An 8,678-nucleotide genomic window follows, 5' to 3' on the forward strand; every position below is an offset into this window, starting at 1 on the left:
CACACACACACACACACACACACACACACACACACACACACACACACTCAGCAGTACCGTGCTGTCAGCAATTGAATCATGTTGTCTGAAAGAGAGATTAGCTAAAAACGTACGCGTGTCCAATTCACTTTAGCTCACGACGAAAACCTCCGCTAACGTACATCAGAAGGCCAAACGTATGTGGACGTTCAAACATGGCACCTGTGTGTGATGAGCTGAACGTGTCATTCCAAAAACGTGGCCATTAATCTGCTTTTAAGCTACTGGTGTCAGACTTTCCACCAGCAGGGATTTGCTCCCAGTCAACCACAAGAGCTTCAATGAGGTCCTACTCTGTTGAGGTCTGGATCAGAGTAGGTGTTCTGGTTCATCCCAAGGTCAGAACCTTAAGTCCAGGTTTTTCTACATCAAAGTGGGAAAAACTACAGACATGAGATCTACTGAGTTACAACATAAAAAACAAAAAACTGTAAAATTATATATTTTGACCAACTGGAGAAGCTTCTATCAATACAAAAGCATCTTTGTTTGCTCACTAAAGGTAACATTATAGATTGACATTTAGTAAACTATCACACAATGACATCTTCTGACATCTTCTTGTGCCTTTATGTCATGTAAAAGACATCACTCCACTCATAGAAACAAACCCACAGAGAATTATCACCGCTATGCAGTTCCCCTTTTGAGCATTCAAGGATCTTTCTGTGTTATTGTTTTTCGGCCTGAAACTTTCCTGTTTTGTTTCACTCTCATCACTCTTTTTCTGTAACAAAAAACAACAACCACACCACACTACCTGCTCAGCACCACATGTCAGACAGACAAAGTGAAGAAAGTGGAGCGTTCACCAGCTGAAGAGCTATAGGTGTAGTTTTTAAAAAGAACGTGAGTATTGGACTTTAACTCATCAGGTGGATACAAACATGACTTCAATTGAATGCTAATGTGGCTCCGTGTCTCTTCTGGAAGAAATAGTTCTAGAAATAGGTGCAAATAGGCCGCTTCTTGCTAACAACGTTAAAAGGTGATAATATGTCAGTGTTGTTTTTATAGCTTGTGCCTTTTAAAAATGTGATTGTTCTCTCAGCTGAAAGTAAGCTAAACTAAGCAACATGGGTTGCATGAATTCAGGCAACTTGTGCGTCAACCACCTCCTGACAGTTAGATCAAGTTCTGGACGTCGCTGCTACCAAAGTTCCCAGACGCAGTTTCCCAGGTGCACCGTAGTGGGCGTCGCCCGGCTGACACTGCACACACAATAGAAATGTTAGAGTGCTGTGTGTATGGATTTAACTCACACAAAACACGCTTTACATTCCGTTTTTTTTTTTCTATGTCCACTGCAACAGAGACGTTACAAGCCATCCATAAATTTGGCGAGGTCACACGGTCACACACGCACGCGACCGTCGTCTCGTCACCATGGCATCGGTGTGACACGTTATCGCTGGTCACCTGTCTGTCTGCCCCGTCTGCCCGTTCGTCAAACCGGATTACCCATGAGGCCCTGCAGCCAAGTCGCAACTTCTTTTTAAGTGTGTCGTCTTTGGCCTCACACTCGCACGCTCACTCGCTCACACACACATAAATGGCTCACGGGTCGCGTGTCAGCTCGCGTGGTCACACCGCACATCAAGCTGTGACGGCTTTTGTGACTTTACACTCCGCGGCGGAGGACTATGTGTGTGTGTGTGTGTGTGTGTGTGTGAGGAAGGTAAACAGTCGGCCGCTGTGCTGCGGTGCGGACATTAAGCCTATTTTCCAGCCAGGGGTCAGTGTGAAAAGCGCATTGTTGTGCGAAATCGTGGCGTCGCGGAGCGGGCAGTCCCTCCACTGACACAGACACCTCCGCCACTTCGTAACCCTCAGGTCCGAAAACATTCAGCAGCACAATGGTGAGCGGAGAACGAGACACTTCTCTGTTTCCAGAGCGTCGTTTGCTGTGTGAAGCAGCTGCAGAACGCCGCGCAGAGAGTGAATGGCAGTCAGAGTGACAAAAGGCCGGCAGCGTTGCTGTATAGAGTCTGCCTCCATACATGCAGTCAGGACGGCGGGATGGATTGACTGCAGTTGTTTAAACAGCACAACAGACTGACAGACCGGCGACGGAGCTCACGGGACGGCCAGACGGAGCAGGTCGGGCCACCAGCAGCCGTAGCGACTCCTCCCAGATCAATTGTCTTGTCAATCCAACGTCAGTTTTCCGCTCGCTTACAGAGCTGTTAGTTTGAGTTAAGCGTGACAAAGTGAAATCAGTGGGAGGTGGCGCTGGTCGATCTGGGGGTACTGTAAGTGTAAGGTGTCTTAAGGTCAAAGTGGCGCCATCAACACACTGTGTGGCCAGTAGGGATGTGGGTCAGTAGCATTTCATCAAATCCAAATCTCTTCGTTTCTCTTATATCGGGATCTCTATATACTGTATATTTTAATAATGTCAACTAAAAGCTAAGATATCTCCAACTCTAAGAGTTATAATCACCTTCTTGGCTTAGAAGGCAGAAACACAGTTTTTGGTGTAATTGTGGTTGAGACTGCTGCTGCTGTCATACATTACCCACAATGCAACTTGACGAGCAACAGGCACAGTGGGCTAAAAATGAGAAGCCTGTTCCGTTGATAGAAGAACTCCATAATTAACCAGATCCAAAGGGGAACTCGGCGATCTGAACTACTTCCTAGTGGCCAGTAAACATCAACACCCAACAGATGCAAAGAAAAAACTTTATAATAAGAGTTTTTCATTTTTGATTTGACATGATATTATTGCATTGTTTTTCCTTCATTAATCTATTGGTCTATAAAATGCCAGAAAATGAATGCCCATCACAATTTCCCTGAAGCCTTTTTCAAATGTCTTGCTTTGTCTGACCAACAGTCCGAAACCCAAAGTTACTCAGTCTACAATGATACAAAACTGAGAAAAGCAACAATTGCTCTCAATGGAGAAGCTGGAACAATAGAATAATTTTTCTTGAACAATGACAAACGACTGTTTGATTATTAAAATAGCTGCCGATCGACTAATCCTTTCAGTTCTAATTTAGACATCTCCTTGTAAAAACCACAGAATCACAGTAATTGGTTTTACTGAGGGTTTTACTACCGAAGACACAGCAAGCACATGCAATGATTGCTCTCTTCTTCTAGTTTGTCTCTTTTAACATGAAGAGGACTGTATGAACTGCTTTATGGCCTTGTGTGTCTCTGTGTTACATATTAACTGGTGCCTCCGTGAAGTCAGCGAGTGTCTCCATAGTGACACGAGGAGAGAAACCTGTCTCTCTCTTTAATCCCTCCTTCATATTCAGGTTGAAGGCTTTATTAGTTTGACAGGACACAAACTTTAGTGCACAGCAGCACACACTCGTACAGTAACCAATCAATATACAGAGAGTATCAGATGTCCAAACCTTTGATACCCCCTTTCATTTGCACACTGCTTTTGATGCAACCTGGCAACTCAAACAGTCAGTCAGTCTACGGCTTTGGTCCAGACAGAAATATCTCAACCCCTAATAGGCTTGACATTTTGTTCAAACATTCATGGTACCCAGAGGATGAATCCAGCCATCTTTGGTGATCCCCTGTCTTTTCCTCTAGAGCCAGTAGCAGGTTAATGTTTATAATTTGTGGTGAAATGTCTTGGACTATTGGATGGATTGCCATAAAAATTTGGTACAGACATTCATGTCCCCCTCAGGGTGAATTGTAATAATAACGTTGGTGATCCCTGAACCTCTTATCAAGCACCATCAGGTCAGAATTTGTCCAATACTTTGGATTACAATCAAATACCTGTTCCATCCACCTGTTCGTCTCAGTTTTATTCGCCTTTTTTGTAATTTGCGCGTAAAACTAACCTGACCCGCCGGATGGTTTGTTACTCAGAACCATCAGAGAGGTTCTGAGTAACGTTGCTGTTTGGCTTATTACAGTTCTGCGACAGCCACGGATACCAGATTCTTTTCATTTATTTTGTCACAGCCTTTAATTTTTTTTGATTGCTGTCGGGATGTAATGAGAATTTTCAAAAAACACAACAAATACATTACTCATGCTAGCTTTAAGTCTTGTCTCTATAAAACATCTTTTGACTGTAATCCTCTGAGTAAACGGTGTTTACATGTATTTGATTACTTCTGTCCGCTGACCTTCGGTGTAGTCTGCACCAAGATATAATCTGTTTTTGTCAACAACAAGCAGCAGCTTCACTCTTCAGTCCTCAACACTGGGATTGTTTACCATGGTAATGATTTAGCAGCGCCATAGCAACCTGCCGCTGGCCGAGGTTAGGAGATGATCTGATGGATACTTGATCTCTTCACATGTACCTGTCTGTCTGCCTTTCTTCTTAGAAACATATCAACAAATGGAATGACCTCATTTCCTATGAGACTGTGTGTTTGTGTGTGTGTGTGTGTGTGTGTGTGTGTGTGTGTGTGTGTGTGTGAGTGACATAATTTTAATATTTTTGTCATTGACACCATGGTTATTAATCTGCTTATACAAACATACTTCCTGTAAAAAGTCTATATTGGTTCACATTTGGCCAAATTGGCACCATTAAAAGTATACCGAATTAGCTATTAGCTGTTCGTGTTTGCAAGGCAAACAGGTCTCAGGGGAGAGCCCAGACTAAGAGCGGTTCAAAACGACCCCAATGAAAAGCAGCCCACGGACTTCAGTCACCTCGCACGGACCAGGGAAACCGGGGCACCCTCCCGGAGCCAGACCCAGGAGGGGAGCTCGTCGGCGAGCGTCTGGTGGCCGGGCCTTCGCCCATAGGGCCCGGTCGGGCTCAGCCCGAATAAACAGCATGGAGCAGCCACCCTGTGGACCCACCACCCGCAGGGATAAGCATCGGGGTCGGGTGCAATGCAGACCAGGCGGCGGTTCAGGCGGGAGGCCTGGGCGAGCCGATCGCCGGCAGCATAGACTAGCTCTAGGGACGTGGAACGTCACCTCGCTAGCGGGGAAAGAGCCAGAGCTGGTGCAGGAGGTGGAGCGGTACCAGCTAGATATAGTTGGACTCACCTCCACACACAGCGCTGGCTCTGGAACCAAGCTCCTGGAGAGGGGTTGGACTTTGTCCTTTTCCGGAGTTGCCCAGGGTGAGAGGCGCCGGGCAGGAGTGGGGATACTCATGAGCCCCCAGCTGAGCGCCGCTGTGTTGGAGTTCTCCCCGGAGAACGAGAGGGTCGCCTCCATGCGCCTACGGGTTGCGGGGAGCAAGGCTCTGACTGTGGTTTGTGCTTATGCACCAAACAGCAGTTCAGAGTATCCGGCCTTCTTGGAGTCAGTGGGAGGGGTCCTGGAAAGGGCGCCGCCTACCGACTCCATAGTTCTCCTGGGGGACTTCAACGCTCACGTGGGCAATGATGGAGAAACCTGGCGGGGGGTGATTGGGAGGAACGGCTTGCCCGATCTGAACCCGAATGGTGTTTTGTTATTGGACTTCTGTGCGTGCCATGGTTTGGCCATAACGAACACCATGTTCGAACATAAGGTGGCTCATAAGTGTACCTCGTACCAGAACACCTTAGGCCGGAGATCAATGATCGACTTTGTAATCGTATCATTTGATTTACGGCCGTATGTCTTGGACACTCGGGTGAAGAGAGGAGCAGAGCTGTCAACTGATCACCACCTGGTGGTGAGTTGGATCAGATGGCAGGGGAACCGGTTGGAAAGACCCGGCAAGCCCAAACGTGTAGTGAGGGTGAACTGGGAACGTCTGGCGGAGGACCCTGTCCGGGAGGTCTTTAACTCCCACCTCCGGAAGAACTTCTCACACATCCCGAGGGAGGTTGGGGACATGGAATCCGAATGGACCATGTTCAAAGCCTCTATTGTGGACGCGGCCGCTAGGAGCTGTGGCCGGAAGGTCATCGGTGCCTGTCGTGGCGGCAACCCGAGAACCCGGTGGTGGACACCGGAGGTGAGGGAATCTGTCAAGCTGAAGAAGGAGACCTTCAAGGCCTGGTTGGCCCAGGGGTCTCCCAAAGCAGCTGACAGGTACCAGCAGGCCAGAAGGGCTGCAGCTGCGGTGGTCGCGAATGCTAAAACTCGGGCATGGGAGGAGTTCGGGGAGGCCATGAAGAAGGACTTTCGGTTGGCCTCAAGGAGGTTCTGGCAAACCATCCAACGACTCAGGAAGGGAAAGCAGGGCTTACCCCAGGCTGTTCTCAGCAGGGGGGGGGGGACTGCTGACCCGGACAGGGGACATCGTCGGGCGGTGGAAAGAACACTTTGAGGAACTCCTAAACCCAACCAACATGTCCTCTGCAGAGGAGGCAGCGCCTGAAGATCTAGGGGGAGGCTCACCCATATCCCTGGCAGAGGCCACTGAGGTAGTCAAAAAGCTCCTCGGTGGCAAGGCGTCGGGGGTGGATGAGATCCGCCCTGAGATGCTGAAAGCGCTGGACATAGTTGGGCTGTCCTGGCTGACACGCCTCTTCAATGTCGCATGGGGGTCGGGATCAGTGCCCATGGACTGGCAGACCGGGGTGGTGGTTCCCATTTTCAAAAAGGGGGACCGGAGAGTGTGCTCGAATTACCGGGGTATCACACGACTCAGCCTCCCGGGGAAGGCTTATGTCAGGGTGCTGGAAAGGAGGCTCCGACCGTTTGTCGAACCTCAGATTCAAGAGGAGCAATGCGGATTCCGTCCCGGCCGTGGAACAGTGGACCAGCTCTTTACCCTCGCAAGACTACTGGAGGGGTTCTGGGAGTTTGCCCAACCAGTCTACATGTGCTTTGTGGACTTGGAGAAGGCTTTCAACCGGGTCCCTCGGGGTTCTTGTGGGGGGTGCTGCGGGAGTATGGGGTGCCGGACCTATTACAACGGGCGATCCGGTCTCTGTACGATTGCAGTAGGAGCTGTGTCCGCATTCTCGGCAATAAGTCAGACACGTTCCCGGTGGATGTTGGCCTCCGCCAGGGCTGCCCTTTGTCTCCGGTCCTGTTCGTGACTTTCATGGACAGGATATCTAGGCGCAGCCGGGGGGTGGAGAACGTCAGGTTCGGGGGTCTCGGGATCGCCTCTCTGCTGTTTGCAGATGATGTGGTCCTGTTAGCCTCCTCGGATCGTGACCTCCAGCATTCACTGGGGCGGTTTGCAGCCGAGTGTGAAGCAGCGGGGATGAGAGTTAGCACCTCCAAATCTGAGGCCATGGTGCTCTGCCGGAAACCGGTGGATTGCTCCCTCCAGGTGGGGACGGAGTGCCTACCTCAAGTAGGCGAAGGAGTTCAAGTATCTCGGGGTCTTGTTCACGAGTGAGGGTAAGATGGAGCGGGAGATCGACAGACGGATCGGTGCGGCTGCAGCAGTAAAGCAGGCGCTGCACCGGACCGTCTTGGTGAAGAGGGAGCTGAGCCGGAAGGCAAAGCTCTCAATTTACCACTCGGTCTACGTTCCTACCCTCACCTATGGTCACGAACTCTGGGTCGTGACCGAAAGGACAAGGTCGCGGCTACAAGCGGCCGAAATGAGCTTCCTCCGTAGGGTAGCCGGGCTCAGCCTTAGAGATAGGGTAAGGAGTTCGGTCATCAGGAGGGAGCTTGAAGTCGAGCCGCTACTCCTTCGCGTCGAAAGGAGTCAGCTGAGGTGGTTCGGGCATCTAATTAGGATGCCTCCTGGACGCCTCCCACTGGAGGTTTTCCAGGCACGTCCAACTGGGAAGAGACCCCGGGGAAGACCCAGAACACGCTGGAGGGATTACATCTCCCAGCTGGCCTGAGAACGCCTCGGGATCCCCCAGAATGAGCTGGAACATGTTGCCGGTGAGAGGGAAGTCTGGGTCAGCCTGCTTGGCTTGTTGCCACCGCGACCCGACCCCGGATAAGCGGAGGAAAATGGATGGATGGATGTTCGTGTTTGTGCCAATTACTCATGGAGGTTCAGACAAGGATCACTAGATTACTTTGATACTGAAGAAAACCTTAAAAGGCAACTTCGGAAATAAAAGAAGCATCTTTTTTTCATGATATTATGAGGGGATTTCTGGACTAATTCATTTTAGAAACAAAGATATGTTGTGGAGTTATGTGGAGAGACAAAGAGGGAGGGTTGTGGTCGATAGAGCTTACCAGATTGTCCACCATGGAGACAGCTACTTTCAGTCTCCTTTCCATCTCTGCTACTCTAGTTTACGTTCATTCATCACATCCGCTCAAACAACAGGGTCACAGTAAACAGTAAATACAAAGATCAACACTATATCAGTCCTCGGCCCTATTTGCATAATGGTCATGGTTCTTAAGATGCGGAGGAAATGCAAACAGCAATGTACAAAAGGGACTTTTAGTTCAGGAGATAAGAGACTGGTTCCAAAGTACATGGAACAGTTTGGTCATGAATGGCTAATTGGGTCCTAGTGCCACCCTGGCTCCTAGTGCTGCCTCGGGACCCCGTCCAAGTTGGGTAGTTAGAGTCCCAAGTGCCATTGCTACCCTGGCTCCTGGTATCATCATTCTCAACGAGGTGACACTTATAAACCAGGATAGGAATAGAAGTTCTATAAATGCTGTAGTGGAATCGTGTTGGTTAATGGTGGGGTCGGTCTACATTTTTGGGGAGAGGGGCACCAAAGGGGTGGAACTTCTGGTAATGGTGGGGGTCCAGTAGAGAGAAGAGAGAGCGAGAGGTGGTGGGGGGGGGGGGGGGGGGGGGGGGG

General features: G+C 49.6%; 1 protein-coding gene across 1 annotated transcript in view; it reads left to right on the forward strand.

Moving 5' to 3' along the window:
- Positions 1–8,678, forward strand: part of cerkl (CERK like autophagy regulator) — a 32,716-nt gene that overhangs the window by 10,255 nt on the left and 13,783 nt on the right. The window lies entirely within an intron of this gene.

The sequence above is a fragment of the Anarrhichthys ocellatus genome, unplaced genomic scaffold (genome assembly GCF_004355925.1).
Source record: "Anarrhichthys ocellatus isolate YVR2014 unplaced genomic scaffold, GSC_Weel_1.0 scaffold51, whole genome shotgun sequence".
Classification (NCBI taxonomy): Eukaryota; Metazoa; Chordata; class Actinopteri; order Perciformes; family Anarhichadidae; genus Anarrhichthys; species Anarrhichthys ocellatus.